We start from the raw sequence: 19,806 nt of genomic DNA on the forward strand, positions 1-19,806 counted from the left end.
TTTTAAATCCACAAATTTTAAAATGTGTGTCATTCTAGGTAACGTGATGAAATTTTAAGTCATTCTGCTTTCTTCTGGCCAGAATGTGAATCGATCCCTGTTCTAACATATCACACTCTGTCTGCTAACTGACCATTAGTCACATGGTAGTTTTCTTGATTACCCAATAAACTGTCATGATATCACATTGCTTGTGCTCAAATAACCCTCATTTTCCTTTGTGGCCTCATACCAGAAGAGTAGTGATTCCGGAAGGAAATTCACTTTTGCCAAAAATAAAAACAAAAAACAAACAAACAAAAAAATGTAAGAAGCAGGCTATGGTTTAGAACTGGAATGTCCCCCAAAGTATTGGTTCATGACAGCTTTAGCCTCATTAGTGGATTAATCCATTCATACCTGAATGGATTACTGGGAGCTTGTGGAAAATGTAGTTAAATGGGGCATGGGTTGGAGTAGGTCTCTAAGGGCATGCCCTGGAAGGGTGTACCTTATCCCCAGCCCCTTCCTTTTCTCTATCCTTCTCTATGTGCCAACCTCCACCTTCTCCTTCTCCTCCTCCTCTTCCTCTTCTTATTCTTTTTCTTCCTCTCTCTCTCCCTCCCTCCCTCCTTCCTGGCTGACATGAGTTGAACAATTTTCTTCCATCATGATGTTCTGTTTACCTCAAGCCCAGAGCAGTGGAGGTAGACTACTATGAATTGAAATCTCTGAAACTGTGAACCAAACTAAATCTTTCATCCTCTAAGTCTTTTTCCTCAGGTATTTTTATTGTAGCAACAAAAGATAACTAACATATGTTTAATTGTGGAGGTGAAGATAGAAAATATTTCTGAGAGAAACAGATCACATTTATACAACTTTGTTGTAATTGTTCTATTTATTATTAGTGGTTACTAATCTTTTACTGTGCCTAATTTATAAACTAAACTTCATCATAAGTGTATGTATGAGAAAATCAGTATATGTATTTGGTGTGGTACTCTCTATGCTTTCAAGCATCCACTGGGGATTGTGGATCATATCTCCCATGGATAAGGGGAGAAAACTGTAAGAGAAACTCCTGATTTCTAGCTGGACACCTGATCACCTCACTACAAAGTATATTTCATAGGCTGTTTCACAGCTACTTATGCTCATATTACTCTATTCATGACAAATAGAATGTAGTTGAAAATAATGTATACAGCTTGTCTATCAACTTACTCAGGGTATTTATTCCATCTTCTTTGTTTTCTAGGGACTCAGAAATGGAAACGACTGACACGATGTAGAAAACGGAAGAATTTCCTCACTATTCCTATATCTTCCCATATTGGAATATTTATTTTGTTTTAGAAAAATAAAACTTTACCTTTATCAAGTCACTGAATTTTGGAGGTCCCTATTATGATACATAGAAAATAACATTGTCAATGAGATGAAACTTAAATAACACCTTATATTACATAGCATCATAGTGACAGTTATTTTGTGTTTAGATATTATAGTTTGTAAAATTAGTGATTCTTGTTATGACATGAAAAGTTTCAAACTCTAGACCAGGATCGTCAATCCCTTAGTGAGCTGGTTAACCAAACAAAAGCAGATCTTTAATGGAAGTATCCATCTCACAAAAAAATCTATTCTTCTGAACCAAATGAAAATATGAAATCCTATTCACTAAAACTTCCTTTACTTATAATTCATATTGATACCAGAAATGATATTGTCAATATGCCTGTGGTTCATTTGTTAATCATTTTCATCACCAAGAAGAATAACTTTGCTTAATATTTTTTTTCTTGTGACACATACATCTTCAGATATGTTAATAAATTCAGTCTTGCAAAATACCTAGGTCTTCGGGTTTCCACTTTCTGTATAAGATATTTTTACATATTTATCTCATTCAGTTTTGAATCTGCACTTTCAGTGACCCATTTTGAACATTAAATTAAATAAGCATGTACTCTCTTTAATTGATGCCAATGAAGAAGTAAACCTTCATTGCTGAAGTGAAATTGGAAGAGGGCAGGACAGCCAGAATGACAAAAGTAGAGATTGTCAGAACTTTCCCAAGAAAATTAACCATTTAAAGGGCAAAAACTATAAAAACCAAAACCAAAAATGACAGTCTGTAGCAAACATCCTGTGAATAAACAGCAAGTGGGAAAACATTCATTCAAGAAAATATGATAAATCTCAGTAGGAACAGGAAGAATCTCTGGCATTTAAGCCACAACCCACTCCCTCCTCTATTTTAGAGAAAACACTCAGAGAATTCCACTGCAGGCAAGCATAAAAAATGGAGGTAGCCTGTTCCCCAAGCTTCAATCCTAGAACTCTACTTTTACTCTGAGAACAGACAACCAGTTTTTCTCATCTCTCTTATACAATATCTTAGAAGTTGTATTTCAGGCAGATAATATCACCAGGGCCCGAGCTCTCTCCTCACATATGGAAGATCCCAAATTCCCACTCCAGCTTGCTCATGGAATAGAAGTTCTACTCTGGAAGAGAGAAGACCAGAAAACCAAGGCCTGCCATCCTCTACCATGACCACTAACGCAGTAATAAAAGTGCACCATCATCCCCAGTTTTAGTGTAAGGGTCTAAGGATTCTCCTAAAGAAAAGGCAAACCATTTAAATGAAAAGTTTCACAGCTCTGCCTAAGGGGAGTGACTTTTTTTTTTTTTTAAGGGAAAGTGGAGAACACCTTGCATAAAGCTATTACTAGAAGCAAATAAAGAAGGATTGCAGCTCCATGGTACAAAAAAATAGCAAAGCAGCTGGAAGTTAATAGGGTGAAATAGAGGGAAAAAATTAGAAAAGAGGAACACTCTTAATGTTTCAGTTAGCTCTGTGGTTGAAAAGGCTGTGTACAAGTGCTAGGCCACAATCTCTCAGGAGCAATCAAGGCATAATATGGGCAGGCTCAAAAGTATTGTTCACAATAAACACAAATGGTAGGCACAGAGTGGAAGACTCACAGGGACAAGGGGGTCAAAAAGAGGTTCTGACACTAGCTGACCCATAGGCTACTCTGACAAGAAGGAATTCTTGTGAATTCAGAATCACACCCATCCCTTACAAACTAAGACTAATTGCACACCAAAAGAGGAATCAGAGAGGGAACCGCCAAATTGTTTGTTCTTGGTTAAAAATAAGCAAAAAGTAAATAAATTCCCTGGATTGTTACAGTGGCTTCTTAACTAAACTCATATCCAACTATAAAAACTAACTAATTAAAGGTCTTAAATCACAATCTGTGACCAATAAGTGCTTATGCTGACATATGGATAACTCTTGCATAACCAAGACAAACAAATAAAATCAAGGAAAAAGAAGGGTGAGGAGGAACATCAGATGCTGTATAATCTGCAAAGGAAAAGTAGAATTCACGAAATTACTTCATCTGAATTTCTAAACAAAACAAAACAAAACAAAAAATGACCCAATAAAGAACAATACTTAGAAGTGGGGATTTATATTCCAAAGATACTGGTAATAGTTGTGACTAGGAATTACTTTTACTGTTTAAGTATTAATAAAGACCATACTTCCATATTTATTTTTCTTTCTTTTCTTTACTACTATTAAAATTAATTATACAAAACAGAACATATATATACATATGTGTGTGTGTGTGTGTGTGTGTGTGTATGTTTCTGTGTATATACCACATAGAAACTTAAGTTAATTATTAACTATTAGTTACTAATTAATAAATGGCTGGGGATGTACTAACTAGAAATAGGTAGTTGCTACTATTATATTACTTAAAAAATCCTATGTTAACAACATATACATATTTAAACATAGAATTATAACCTAAGTACATGAAGAACTATGGACAATAGAAATAACCTTTGAAGAGGGCAGAATTAGTAGAGGCATCAGAATAGCTACTAGAAATGTGTTTAAATAACTAAAGAATCTATACACTAAAAATATAGGAAAGTATGATGATAATATTTCATTGAATAAAGACCACAATTAAAAAGACAGAATCTATTAATAGGACCAAAAGGAAATTCTAGAGTTGAAAACTACAACAACTGAAATGGAAAATACACTCAACAATATATAGGAGGTGGCCAGAGAAAGAATCAGGGAATTTGAAAATAAATGAATAAAGATAGTGAAAGAAAAAGATAGCAAATAAGAAAGAGAAAAGGTAATAAAGAAAAATAAATCCTCAGAGAATATGGAATATATTAAATCCACTAACCAAAGTGTAATGAAGAAGGAAAGATAAATGTAAGATAAAGGATTACATGTATGATTACATGAATGGTATGAATCTACATTGTGTACAACAATAGAAATGAAATGAGGTACCCCATTTGTGTACAATGAATCAAAATGCAGTCTGTAAAAAAATTTAAAAAATAAATAAATAATTAAATTTTTAAAAAAGAACATACTTACATATTTATTTTCCTTTCTTTTCTTGACTGTTATAAAAAATTGTGTGCAACAATATGCATATAAGATAGAACAATACCACATAGAAATAATATATTTGACATTATATTACAAAAGAATTGGAGGGGCTCAAAGCTATATTGGCATCAAGAAATTATCAGCAGATAACTCACATTCATAGAAAGAAATGAAGAAAACCAAAGGGAATTATTAAGAAGGCAAATATAACCAACTCTATAAATATTTTCTCTCTTTAATGTCATCATCTAACAAGACATGAGTATATAAAGTCATTAATTATTACAAAGTATTCTGAGGGTCTTAACATATAAAGACATAATTTATATAACAATAATAGAAAAATAAGAAAAAGAAAGGAGCTACATAGAAATAAAATTTGTGTAATTTTATTGGAACCAAGTTAGTACTAAACTGAAAGAGAATCTGAGAATTTAAGTCATATATTGTAGGTCCCAAAGCAAGCACCAAAGAGTAATTTGAACATCTAATTAAATAATATACTAAAGAAATTAAAATGTAACATTAAAAAATATCCACTAAATGTAAAAAAAAAAAATGAAGAATAGAAGAACAAAATGATATACAACTTAAAGGAAACAAAAATGAAATGATAAATCTTCATTCAAAAAGCATAAATTTTTATAAATTAAATAAAACATGGTGCAATAAGAAGAGACATATATACAAAGATTCAAATAGTTTACAAACAAAAGGATAGAAAAAGTTGTACCATAGAAGAGCTGGAGATTCTACACTATCAGACAAAAAAGACTTTCAAATTTAAAATATGTTACTGGAGATAAAAAGTAACATATTATATTGATAACAATATAATATGCAGAAAGCTCTAACAATGATATAAAAGCATGCCCCTAACAATACAGATGAAACCACATATAGGAAAACTTATAGGACTGAAAGGAAAAATAAACAATTCAAGAATAAGAGTTCAAAACTTCCATGATAATAATCAATAAAGAAAGAACTAGGCAAAAGATAACAAGGAAAGAGAAAACTGGAATAATACAATAGATATATGTACAACACTGGACATAAAAGCAGCCAAATAAACATTCTTTTTAGGTGCATTCTCCAGAATAGATCATATGCTAGGCCATAAAATAAATCTCAATAGATTTAAAACCATAGAAATGATATAGTGTTTCTGAGCCACGAACAGATTAAACTGGAAAAAAAAAGACATGAAAATGTGTATTTACAGATATATGGAAATTAAATAAGAGCCTCTAATTAACCAATGAGATAAATGCTAAATATCAGGCAAATTTAGAGTAAGTTCTAAGATAAACTAAAACAAATAACACACCAAAACTTATAGGATTCCATGAAAGAAGTGTTCAGAGCAAAATTTACAGTGATAAATTCACATATTAATAGGAAAAAAGTATAAACTCATTAATCTTAAAATCTGACATAAAGAAACTGGAAAAATACAAGTATCATATACCTAAACCAAATGAAAGAAAAAAATGTAGCCAAGATTAAGGTTTAAATAAATGAAATTAAAAACAGAAAAGTAGAAAAAAACAGCAAAACAAAGTTGTCCTTTAGAAACATTAATCAAATTGACTCATTAACTATTTTAAACTAGGAAGACAAGAGAGATTGGAGACATCACCATTGAGTTTACAGAAATGAAAATTTATTATGAGAGAACACTCATTAATATCCCAATTAATCAGATAAATAAGATGAAATGGACAAGTTCCTAGAAAGACACAAATTATACAAGATAAAATAGAAAATAAATAGAAAAATAGAAAAAATAGAAAATAAATGGGTTAAGAAACCGAACAGACACCTCAAAGAGAAGAAATACAATTGATCAACAAATATATGAAAAAATGTTCATCATCTTTAGCAATTAGAGAAATGCAAAAGAAAACTAAGATTTCATCTCACTCCATTCAGAATGGCAATTATCAAGAATATAAGCCATAATAAAAGTGGGGAAATAGGTACACTCATGCATTGGCGAGGATGTGGGGAAATAGGTACACTCATACATTGCTGGTGGGACTGCAAATTGTTGCAACCACTATGGAAAACAGTATGGAGATTTCTCAGAAAACTTGGAATGGGACCACCATTTGACCCAGTTATCTCACTCCTCGGTTTATACCCAAAGGATTTACAATCAGTATATTACAGTAACACAGTCACATCCATGTTTATAGCAGCTCATTTCACAATAACTAAACTACGGAACCAACCTAGATGCCCTTCAACAGATGAATGGATAAAGAAAATGTGGTACATATATACAATGAAATATTACTCAGTCTTAAAGAAGAATGAAATTATGGCATTTGCAGGTAAATGGTTGGAGCTGGAGAATCTCATGCTAAGAGAAATAAGCCAATCCCCCAAAACCAAAGGCTGAATGTTTTCTCTGATAAATGAATGCTGATCCATAGTGGGGCAGGGGTCCATAGGGAAGAAAGAAGGAACTTTGGATTATGCAGAGGGAAGTGAGAGGAGGGGTGGGGCAGTAGGGATGGGAAGGATGGTAGAATGAGATGTACATTATTACCTTATATACATGTATGATTACACTACTGGTGTAACTCTGCACCATGTACAGCCAGAGGAATGAGAAGTTGTGCTCCATTTGTGTATAATGTGTCAAAATGCATTCTACTGTCATGTATAACACACTAGAACAAATAAAAAAAGAAAATCTGAATAGACTCATAACAAGTAAAGAAATTGAATAAGAAACTTTAAAATGAAGCAAAAACAAATGACCAGTTTTGGATTTAATCAGTGTTTAGTTTTATCAACAATTTTAAAGAGAAATTAACACTAATCCATGACAAACTATTAAAAATAAAACAGAAAAGGAGAAAATTCTTTTTGAATTTGTTCTGTAAGGCTAATATTTCAATATTTCCTTGATGCCCAAACTAGTCAAAAACATCATAATAACACAAGATTCCTAGCCAGTATCTCTTACAAATATAAATGTAAAAATTCTTTAAATAATACTATCAACTTGAGTCCAACAACATATTTAAAAGATACCATGACCAAGTGAGATTTATCCAAGGAATGCATGTAAGTTAGCTTTATACACAAAAATTAATCAAGATTTATAACATATTAATAGAAAAAAAGGCAAAACCAACATAACCATCTGAATAGATGCAGAAAAAGCCCTTGACAAAATTCAACCCACTCATTATAAAATCCCTTGACAAACTAGTAATAGAATGGAACCTCTTCATCCTGAAAAGGTATATTGATTAAAAAAAGAAAAGAAAAAAAGTTTGCTTAGTTAGAATGTGCTCCTAAATACCACGTGTTGAAAAGTTGATTTTGATTTTCAAGGCAACAGTGTTAAGATGTGTGGCATGATTTGAGAAGTGATTCGACCATGAAGGTTATACCCCCATAAGTGAAATGAGGCTAGGCTGAGAGTCGGGTCCTTAGGGAAACCTGAATTCACCCCCACCCCCATCACTTGCCTTCTGCCCCTCCATCATGGGATAAGATAGCAAAGAGTGCCTTGCCAAATGCCAACCCATAAATCCCTGACTTCTCTAGTTCAAGAACCATGAACAAATAAATTTCTGTTTATTATAAATTTCCCAATCTTTGATGTTCTGCTATACACCAGAAAATGGACTAAGACAAGGTTGTTAATATAACAATGTTGAAAACCTGAAAGCTTTCCCCTTGAGACTGGTAATGAAAATAAGGATGTCTTCTTCTCCCACTTCTATTAGACATTGTACTAGAGTCTCTAGAAATGAGAATTATGAAAAAATAACATAGAGTATATAGAAATTGAAAGGGGAAAATTAAACTCTTTCTATTAAAAAACAAGGTGATATTTCATGTTATAAAAATCTAATGAGTCAGCCAAATTAGTCAGTTGAGCAGTGCTGCAGAATACAAAATCAATTTATTAAAATATGTTGAATTTCTAAACAATAGCAATGAACATTTCGAAATTGACATTAAGAAAGCAATTTCATATACAATATCATTTTTAAAATTAAAGGTTTAGGTGTAAACTTAATAGCTGAAACAATAAAAGATCTATACAGAGCAAAAGAAAAGACATTTTTAAGGATAAGAAAATTTAATAAAGATGGTGATACTACCCAAATTGATTCACAGATTAAATAAACACAATTGTTATGAAAATCTCAGCTGGCTTTAAAAAACTAAATTATTAAACTCATTCTAAAATGTATATGAAAATTAAAGGGACACAAACGAGTTAAAACAGACTTTAAAAACAAGTACCAAGGCTGGTGGCTGTGGTGCATGCCTATAATCCCAGGGGCTCTGGAGGCTGAGACAGGAGGATGAAAAGTTCAAAGTCGCATCAGCAAAAGCAAGACGCTAAGTGACTCAGTGAGACCCTGTCTCTAAATAAAATACAAAATAGGACTGGGGATGTGGTTCAGTGGTTGAGTGCCCTTGAGTTCAACTCCTGGTACAAAAAAAAAAAACACCCCCTCCCAAAAAAAAAAACACGCAAAGATGGAAGATTCATCATTTCCCATTTCAAAGCTTATTGTAGAGCTCGACTGATCAAGACTGTGTGTTATTGGCATACATTCATAAATCAACTACAAGAACTATAAGACCACAAATTTATCCTTACATTCAAATTCAGCTATTTTCAACAAGTGGGCTAAGCCCATTCAAGAAAATAAAAACAGCCCTTCAGCAAATATTTGTGAGTCAAGTGGATATCCATCTGCCAAAGAATGAAGCTGGACCTCTAATTGTCTTAGAAATTAACTCAGAAATAAATCAAAGACCTAAATTTAAGAACTGTAACTGGAAAACGTTTTAAAAAGCTAGAGGAGCAAATCTAAAAGAATCAAAAGACGTACATTTAATGAAAGATCTAAATGAATCAAAAGAACTAAATTTAAGAACTATAATTATAAAACATCTAGAGAAGTCATAGGAGCAAATCTTTGTGACCTTGGATTAGTTTGTTACATATGTTGCCCATAGCAAGAAGCACAAAAGAAAATTACAGATATGAATTGTATAGCACCAAAATTAAAAACTCTGCAAATTGTGCCATCCCAAAAAGACAACCCATAGAATGGGATGCAGTGTTCGAAAATTACATAACTTATAAGAGATGTGTATTGAGTATACATAAAGGACTCTTATACTTGAAATATGAAAAGAAAAACAACACATTTTAAATTTTTTTTTATTTTTTGATTTGTTCTAATTAGTTACATATGACAGTAGACTCCATTTTGACACATTATACACAAATGGAATACGACTTCTCAGTCCTCTGGTTCTACGTGGTGCAGAGTCACATGGTGGTGTAATAATATCCACCTCATTCCATAGTCCTTCCCATCCCTACATCCCCAGCCCTCCCTCAATCCCCTGTGCACAATCCAAAGATCCTGCATTCTTCCCCCTGTGGATCAACATCCACTTATCAGAGAAAACATTTGACCTTTGGTTTTTTGGGTTTGGTTTATTTCACTTAGCATGATATTCTCCAACTCCATCCATTTATCTGCAAATGCCATAATTTCATTCTTCCTTAGGACTGAGTAAGATTCTATTCTGCATACATACCACATTTTATTTATCCATTCATCTATTCAATGGAAGCTAGGTTGGCTCCATAGCTTAGCTTTTGTGAATTGAGCAGCTATAAACATTGATGTGACTGGATCACTGTAGTATGCAGATTTTAAGTCTTTTCAGTATAGTCCCAGGAGAGGGATAGTTGGGTAAAATGGTGGTCCCATTCCAAGTTTCCTGAGGAATCTCCATACTGCTTTCCATAGTGGTTGCACCAATTTTCAGTCCCACCAGCAATGTATGAGTGCACCTTTATCCCCACAACTTTGCCAACACATTTTCAGTATGACAAAGTATCTGAAAAAAATTTTTCAAAAAGAAAAGAAACACAATTAGACAATAAGCACATGAAAAGTTATTCAACATCAATAATCAAAGGAAAGTCAATCAATGCATCAATGAGATACCACTAATACCCTGTAAGATAATTATAATCAAATAAACAGATAATAAGTTTTGGAAGCAATGTAGAGAAAATGGAATCCTCAAGAAATGATTGTGGGAATATAAGACAGTGAATCCACACTGGGAAACAATTAGGAAACTTTTCAAAATGCCAAATATATAGTTAGTTACCATATTACTAATCAATTCCAATCCTAGGTACGCACTTAAGAAAAACTAAAACACATGCCCACACACAAACCTTGTGCATAATGTTAGCATCAGTGATTTATAACATTTCAAATACCCACCAATGGGAAAAAAGAATGTTGTTTGTTTGCACATTATTTGACAATAGAAGAGAATTTCTGGAAAATGCTACAACGTGAATGAGACTTGAAAATATTGCACTAAGTAAAAGAAGCCAGTCACACACTACACACACACACACACACACACACACACACACACACACAAAACCACATATGATTCAATTTATGTGAATTAGAGAATAGGTACATCTATTGAGACAGAATGTGGGTTGGTGGATGCCTATAGCTGGGCAGATGTTGGGGAAAATACATAACTTTAATGGGTACAGTGTTTCTTTAAGGAGACAGATGTTGGCAGTTAGAACATTATGATAATTGTTGCTACTGTTTGAATGAATGTCCCTCAAAGGTCCTTAAATAAAGGCTTGGTCCCCACGGTGAAAGCATTTGAAGGTGCTGTATACATTTCAGTGCTGCAGACAAGTAGGAGGCCTTTAGACTGCTGGATGAATGTCCATCAAGGGGATTGTAGGACCCTCATATCTGCACACTCTGGCACATGCTCCCACCACACTGTGAAATCCTCACCTGAAACCCAAATCATTGAGAATGCCTGAACTTGAACTTGAAACTTTGGAGCTAAATATGCCTCCAAAATTTTATTGCAGTACTACAAAGATGGTATAATTGTATGACTCTCTGAATATTCCAAGAAACATTGAGTTTTATTCTTAAACAGTGAATTTTATGGTATGTAAATTATGTTTCAATAAAATTATTAGCAAAGAAGAAGAAATTGGGATGAGTTGTACTGAGACAGTGATAGGCCAAATGATTTGGATTTGAACTCTCAAACTCATTTGTCTAAGTGAAAACAAAGATAGATTCAGCATGCATAAATCCTCGGTCATTTTTTGAAATAATCAAGACTTACTCAAAATATATCTTTTGTGGTCCTAAATTTTTCTTTACCAGAAACAGTTTCAGTACCCAGTTATCTAAAAGGTCCTAATGTAGTTCAAACATATGACATACATGATATTATTTTTATGTCTGCTAAGCTGCCCTCCACCATATTTCTTTTAATCATGATAATGGAAATATATTGTTCCTCTTGAAAATGTTATTTATATACATTTAAATATAATCCATTTTTCCAGATGACTTATGTTTTATTGAAAGTACTATTTCATATCTAGTAATCTTAATTACATTCTATCAAAATTCTTTAGACACTACTTTTTCACATATTTTTATATATCACAGAATGCAGAAAGGAAATTATAAATATTACAAAAATAGCTGTGTGCCACTCATTATTTAGAAAGCAAATATTTTTTACTAAAATATCCCATGATACTCTACAAATTTTTCTCTTTAAAAGTTTTCATTTCCTGATTCTAACATTAACTTAATTCTGTTGTCCTTATCTTTACCCTGAATGTTTTATGTTTGATATTACATTTGGCTTTTGTTTGATTTCTCTTCTTTACAATTTCCAAGTTTTGTTTTCCTTTTCATTGTTGTTGTTCTTATTCAGCAATCTTTCACAAATCTTTCAAATGCAAAGCATTATTTGTTTTGCCTATTGCTGTTTTTAAAAAAAGTTATAATTTGGTAGGTTTTAGAAATTGTGTTTTTCAACTTACTTTAGCATTGTAGGAATGATAGAAAAGTTAAAACATCTACCAAGCTCTTAAGCTCAACAAATCTGCATTTTTCCATAGTATGGAATAAAATGAATGCACTTACCAATTTGCTGTCAGCATATTCATGCCATAAATTTTCTTTGAATTTTCTTAAAAACTTGTGTGGGATGATGTTCAGGGAGGAAAATAATATAATAAATTTGTATTAGAGCAATATAAAAAACGTGGGAGAAGATAAACATGGCAATATATGAAGAGATTAAAAAGTGGGAAGTGGGGGTTCAGTAGTAAATAAAAAAGCAAACTTAAAAATAAAGTGGTTCTGGCTGGAGATGCAGCTGAGTGGTGGAGCACTTGCATGTCATGATCAAGGCTCTGTTTTTGTTGTCTTTGCTGTTGGCAGCTAATGTTTCGTCCCTCTTATTTTTTTTTTAACATCTTTTATTTGTTCTAATTACTGAGTGACAGTAGAATGCACTTGCAAACATCATACATAAATGGAATGTAACTTCTCATTCTTCTGGTTGTACATGATGTAGAATCACACCAGTCATGTAGTCATGTATGCACATAGAGTAATAATGTCTGATTCATTCTACTACCATTCCTACCCCAGATCCCCTTGCCTCCCTTCACCCCCCTCTGCCTAATCCAAAGTAACTTTTTTCTTCACTAGCCAATACCCCCTCTTATTGTGAATTAACATCCACATATCAGAGAAAACATATGGCCTTTGTTTTTTTGGCTTCTTTTGCTTAGCATGATAAACTTCAGCTCCATCCATTTACTGGCAAATGCCATCATTTCATTCTTCTTTAAGGTTGAGCAATATTCCGTTCTGTATATATACATTTTCTTTATCCATTCATCTACTGAAAGACACCTAGAGTGGCTCCATAGTTTAGCTATTGAGTTGAGCTGCTATAAACATTAATGTGACTGTGTCACTGTAGTATGCTGATTTAAGTCCTTTGGATATAAACCAAAGAATGGGATAGCTGGGTCAAATTATATCTCGATAATAACCATGAATGTTAATGACCTAAACTCATCGATCAAAAGACATACACTTGCACTTTGAATTAAAAAACAAGACCCAACAATATGCTGTCTCCAAGAGGCAAAGACATCCACAGATGGAAGTGAAAGGATAAGAAAAACCATATAATTTGTATGGATCATGTAAAACAGCAGATCCTCATATCAGATAAAGTGGACTTCAAGTCAAAGTTAGTCAGAAGGGATACAGAAGGACATTTCATACTACTTAAGGGAAGCATAAATCAGCAAGACATAACAATCATAAATATTTATGCCTCAAACAATGGCACATCCATGTACATCAAACAAATCTTTCTCAATTCCAGGAACAAAATAGACCACAACACAATAAATTAGGTGACTTAACACACATTTCTCACCATTGCACAGATCTTCCAAACAAAAATTGAACAAAGAAAACACAGAACTCAATAACATAATTAAGAATTTAGACTTAAAAGACATATAGAGAATATTTCATCCATCGATGAATGAATACACCTTCTTCTCGGCAGCACATGGATCCTTCTATAAAATAGATCATATGCTATGCCAGAAAGCTACTCATAGCAAATACAAAAGAATAGAGATACCTCCTTGTAGATCATAATGAAATGGAATTAAAAATCAATGATAAGATTAAAAACAGAAACTACTCCTACACCTGGAGACTAAATAATATGCTATACATGGATAGTGAAGTCATCAGGGAAGAGAAATAAAAAAATTCTTAGAGGTAAACGAGAACAAAGATAAAACGTATCAAAATTTCTGGGATGCTATGAAAGCAGTACTAGGAGGAAAATCTCCCTTGTTCCTGGATAGGCATAACTAATATTGTCAAAAAGGGCATACTACCAAAAGTGTTATACAGATTTAATGCAATTCCTATTAAAATGCCAAAGACATTCTTCATACAACTTCAAAAGCAATCATGAAATTCATTTGGAAAAATAAGAGACCCAGAATAGCCAAGGCAATCCTTAGCAAGAAGAGTGAAGCAGGATGCATCACACTACCAGACCTTAAACTATACTACAGAGCAATAGTAACAAAAATAGCATGGTATTGGCACCGAAACAGACATGTAGACCAATGGTACAAAACACAACAGAGGCGAACCAAGATGGTGGACAAGAGGGTGACTGCATGTCCTGATGCTCCAGAACCCAAGATTCAAGAAGGGGATGTATTGAGAGACTCGGACTAACATAGAGCCACGGGGTGAGTCTCCCCCACTGGGTGAAGCTCGGCCCAGGTGGCAGGCCTGGACAGGGGAGGTTTCTCAGAGCACAGCAGGGCAACTAGAGTCTTCCCCAGGCAGCCCTGTGCCCTCCGGTGGCAGGTTCCTTCCACAGCCAGCTTCTCGGATCAGGCCGCCCAGTGAGAGCCTTTCTGCACAGAGCCATCTTCAAGTCCCGGAGCCAGTGGCAAGCTCTAACCCGCAGGCAACCTCTGGGACCAGGGCAGGGCAGTCAGGGACTTCTACAAGCAGCCCTGCTTCCCCTGGCAGCAGGCTCCATCCACGGTCAACTTCTCAGAGCAGACAGCCCAGTGAGAGCCTTTCCACACAGAGCCAGCTCCAAGCCCTGGAACCAGTAGTGGCCTAGGGGCAACTTTCCTCAGAAGCACTGCATTATCAAGTTCCTCCAAGACTTCAGGCTACTGAAGGCTGGGGGGTGATATACTGGAAATCTACAGGAACACTATAAGCCAATAGAGGAAATCTGCACTATCTCAGAGTCCCACTGATATCTGACCAATATGAGAAAACAAGGGAAGAAAATGTCCCAAAGAAACCTAGATACTATATCAATAAAACCCAATGACAGCACAACAGAAGAATTGTCCGAAAGGGAGTTCAGAATGTACATAATTAAAACAATCAGGGAAGCAAACGAGGAGATGAAAGAGCAAATGCAGGCATTGAAGGAGGAGATGAAAGAGCAAATGCAGGCATTAAACGATCACACCAATCAACAGTTAAAATAGCAAATACGGGAAGCAAGAGATCATTTCAATAAAGAGTTAGAGATACTGAAGAAAAAACAAACAGAAATCCTTGAAATGAAGGAAACAATAAACCAAGTTAAAAACTCCATAGACAGCATAACCAATAGGACAGAACAACTGGAAGACAGAACTTCAGACATTGAAGACAAAATATTTAATCTTGAAAACAAAGTTGGCCAAACAGAAAAGATGGTAAGAAATCATGAACAGAATCTACAAGAATTATGGGATATCATGAAAAGGCCAAATTTAAGAATTATTGGTATTGAGGAAGGCTTAGAGAAACAAACCAAAGGAATGAACAATCTATTCAATGAAATGATATCAGAAAATTTCCCAAATCTGAAGAATGAAATGGAAAACCAGGTACAAGAGACTTATAGGACTCCAAATATACAAAATTACAACAGACCCACACCAAGGCACATTATTATGAAAATACCTAACATACAAAATAAAGACAGAATTTTAAAGGCTGCGAGAGAAAAGAATCAAATTACATTCAAGGGGAAAACAATAAGCATATCAGCAGATTTTTCAATCCAGACCCTAAAAGCTAGAAGGGCCTAGAACAACATTTACCAAGCCCTGAAAGAAAACGGATGCCAACCAAGAATCTTATACCCAGCAAAACTTACTTTCAGATTTGACCATGAAATAAGATCCTTCCGTGATAAACAAAAGCTAAAGGAATTTACAAAAAGAAAGCTGGCATTACAGAACATTCTCAGCAAAATATTCAATGAGGAAGAGATGAAAAACAATGGTGCAAATCAGCAATGGGAGGAACTATCCTAAAGGAATAGCCAAATAAAGGAGAAAACAAATCATGTCAAAAAACAAAAATGAGTCAAATGACTGGGAATACAAATCATATCACAATAATAACCCTGATGTTAATGGCTTGAACTCAAAATCAAGAGACATAGACTAGCAGATTGGATAATAAGAAAAATCCAACAATATGCTGCCTGCAAGAGACTCATCTCATAGAAAGAGATACCCATAGACTAAAGGAGAAAGGATGGGAAAAAACATACCATGCACATGGACACAGCAAAAAAGCTGGAGTATCCATCCTCATTTCAGATAATGTGGACTTCAAGCCAGAACTAGTCAGAAGGGATAAAGAAGGACATTACATACTGCTTAAGGGAAGCCTAAATCAGCAAGACATAACAATCATACACATCTATGCCCCGAACATTGGCTCATCCATGTACGTCAAACAAATCCTTCTTAATTCCAGAAATCAAATAGACCACAACACAATAATACTAGGTGATTTTAATACATCTCTCTCACCACTGGATAGATCTTCCAAACAAAAATTGAATAAAGAAACCATAGATCTCAATAACAATCAACAATTTAGACTTAATGGAAATATATAGAATATACCATCCAACAAAGAGCGAATACACATTCTTCTCAGCAGCACATGGATCCTTCCCTAAAATAGACCATATTTTATGTCATAAAGCTACTGTTAGCAAATACAAGAAGATAGAGATACTACCTTGTATTCTAGCAGATCATAACGGATTGAATTTAGAAATAAATGACAGAATAAAACACAGAAACTTCTCCAATACCTGGAGATTAAATAATACACTATTATATGATGATTGGATAACAGAAGACATCAGGAGGGATATAAAAAAATTCTTAGAATAAACGAAAACAAAGACACATCATATCAAAATCTCTGGGACACTATGAAAGCAGTACTTAGAGGAAGATTTATTTCATGGGGCGTTCAACAAAAGAAGTAGAAATCAACAAATAAATGACTTAACACTATAGCTCAAAGTCCTAGAAAAAGAAGAGCAGACCAACACCAAAAGTAGTAGAAGACAGGAAATAGTTCAAATCAGAGCTGAAATCAACAAAATTGAAACAAAAGAAACAATCTAAAAAATTAGCAAAATAAAGAGTTGTTTCTTTGAAAAAATTAACAAAACTGATAAACCCTTATCCACACTAACAAAGAGACAGAGGGAGAAAACTCAAATTACTAAAATTCAGAATGAACAAGGAAATATCATAACAGACACGAGTGAAATACAAAACATAATTAGAAGCTATTTTGAAAATCGATATTCCAACAAAACAGAAAACCTCGAAGACATCAACAAGTTTCTAGAGACATATGAATTACCTAAACTGAATGAGGAGGATATACACAACTTAAATAAATCAATTTCAAGCAATGAAATAGAAGAGGTCAACAAAAGTCTACCAACAAAGAAAAGTCCAGGACCACATGGGTTCTCAGCAGAGTTCTACAAAACCTTTAAAGAAGAGCTCATTCCAATACTCCTCAAAGTATCCCAGGAAATAGAAGAGGAGGGAACCCTCCCAAACTCATTCTATGAAGCCAATATCACCCTGATACCTAAACCAGACAGAGACACATCGAGGAAAGAAAATTTCAGACCAATATCCTTAATGAACATCGACACAAAAATTCTAAACAAATTTTAGCAAATTGCATACAAAAATATATTAAAAAGATAGTGCACCACGATCAAGTGGGTTTTATCCCAGGGATGCAAGGCTGGTTCAACATCTGGAAATCAATAAATGTCATTCACCATATCAACACACTTAAAGTTAAGAATCACATGATTATTTCGATAGATGAAGAAAAAGCAGTTGATAAAATACAGCATTCCTTCATGCTCAAAACACTAGAAAAAATTGGGGTAGTGGGAACATTCCTTAACATTGTAAAGCCCATCTACGCTAAGCCCATGGCCAATATCATTCTGAATGGTGAAAAACTGAAAGCATTCCCCCTAAAAACTGAACAAGGCAGGGATGCCCTCTTTCACCACTTCTATTCAACATCGTCCTTGAAACTCTAGCCAGAGCAATTAGACAAACCAAAGAAATTAAAGGGATACAAATTGGATATGAAGAACTCAAACTATCCCTGTTCGCTGACGACATGATTATATATTTAGAGGAACCTGGAAATTCCACCAGAAAACTTTTAGAACTCATAAGTGAATTCAGTAAAGTAGCAGGTTACAAGGTCAATGCTCATAAATCCAATGCATTTTTATACATAAGTGATGAATCTTCAGAAAGAGAAGTTAGGAAAACTACCCCATTCACAATAGTCTCGAAAAAAATAAAATACTTGGGAATCAGTCTCACAAAAGAGGTGAAAGACCTCTACAATGAGAACGACAGAACACTAAAGAAAGAAATTAAAGAAAACCAAAGAAGATGGAAAGATCTCCCATGTTCCTGGATAGGCAGAATTAATATTGTCAAAATGGTCATTCAATACGATTCCAATTAAAATCCCAAAGATGTACCTTACGGAAGTAGAGCAAGAAATTATGAAATTCATCTGGAAGAATAAGATACCCAGAATAGCTAAAGCAATCCTCAGTAGAAAGAGTGAAGCAGGGGGTATCGCAATACCAGATCTTCAACTCGACTACAAAGCAATAGTAACAAAAACGCCATGGTATTGGTACTAAAATAGACAGGTAGATCAATGGTACAGAATAGAGGACATGGACACAAACCCAAATAAATACAATTTTCTCATACTAGACAAAGAGGCCAAAAATATGCAATGGAGAAAAGACAGCCTCTTCAACAAATGATGCTGGGAAAACTGGAAATTCATATGCAACAGAATGAAATTAAACCCCTATCTCTCACCCTGCACATAACTCAACTCAAAATGGATCAAGGACCTCAGAATCAGACCAGAGACCCTGCATCTTATAGAAGAAAAAGTAGGTCCAAATCTTCAACTTGTTGGCTTAAGATCAGACTTCCTTAACAGGACTCCCATAGCACAAGAAATAAAAGCAAGAATCAACAACTGGGATAGATTCAAACTAAAAAGCTTTCTCTCAGCAAAGGAAACTATCAGTAATGTGAAGAGAGAGCCTACAGAGTGGGAGAATATCTTTGCCAATCATACTTCAGATAGAGCACTAATTTACAGAATATATAAAGAACTCAAAAAACTCCACAGCAAGAATACAAATAGCTCAATCAACAAATGGGCTAAGGAAATGAACAGACACTTCACAAAAGAAGATGTATAAGCAATCAACAGATACATGAAAAAATGTTCAACATCTCTAGTAATAAGAGAAATGCAAATCAAAACTACCCTAAGATTCCATCTCACCCCAATTAGAATGGCATTTATCAAGAACACAAGCAACAACAGGTGTTGGCGAGGATGTGGGGAAAAAGGTACACTCATACATTGCTGGTGGGGTTGCAAATTAGTGCAGCCACTCTGGAAAGCAGTATGGAGATTCCTCAGAAAGCTTGGAATGGACCCACCATTTGACCCAGCTATCCCACTCCTTGGCCTATACCCAAAGGACTTAAAATCAGCATACTACAGACATACAGCCACATCAATGTT

This window comes from Sciurus carolinensis, chromosome 4 (assembly GCF_902686445.1).
Source record: "Sciurus carolinensis chromosome 4, mSciCar1.2, whole genome shotgun sequence".
Taxonomy (NCBI): Eukaryota; Metazoa; Chordata; class Mammalia; order Rodentia; family Sciuridae; genus Sciurus; species Sciurus carolinensis.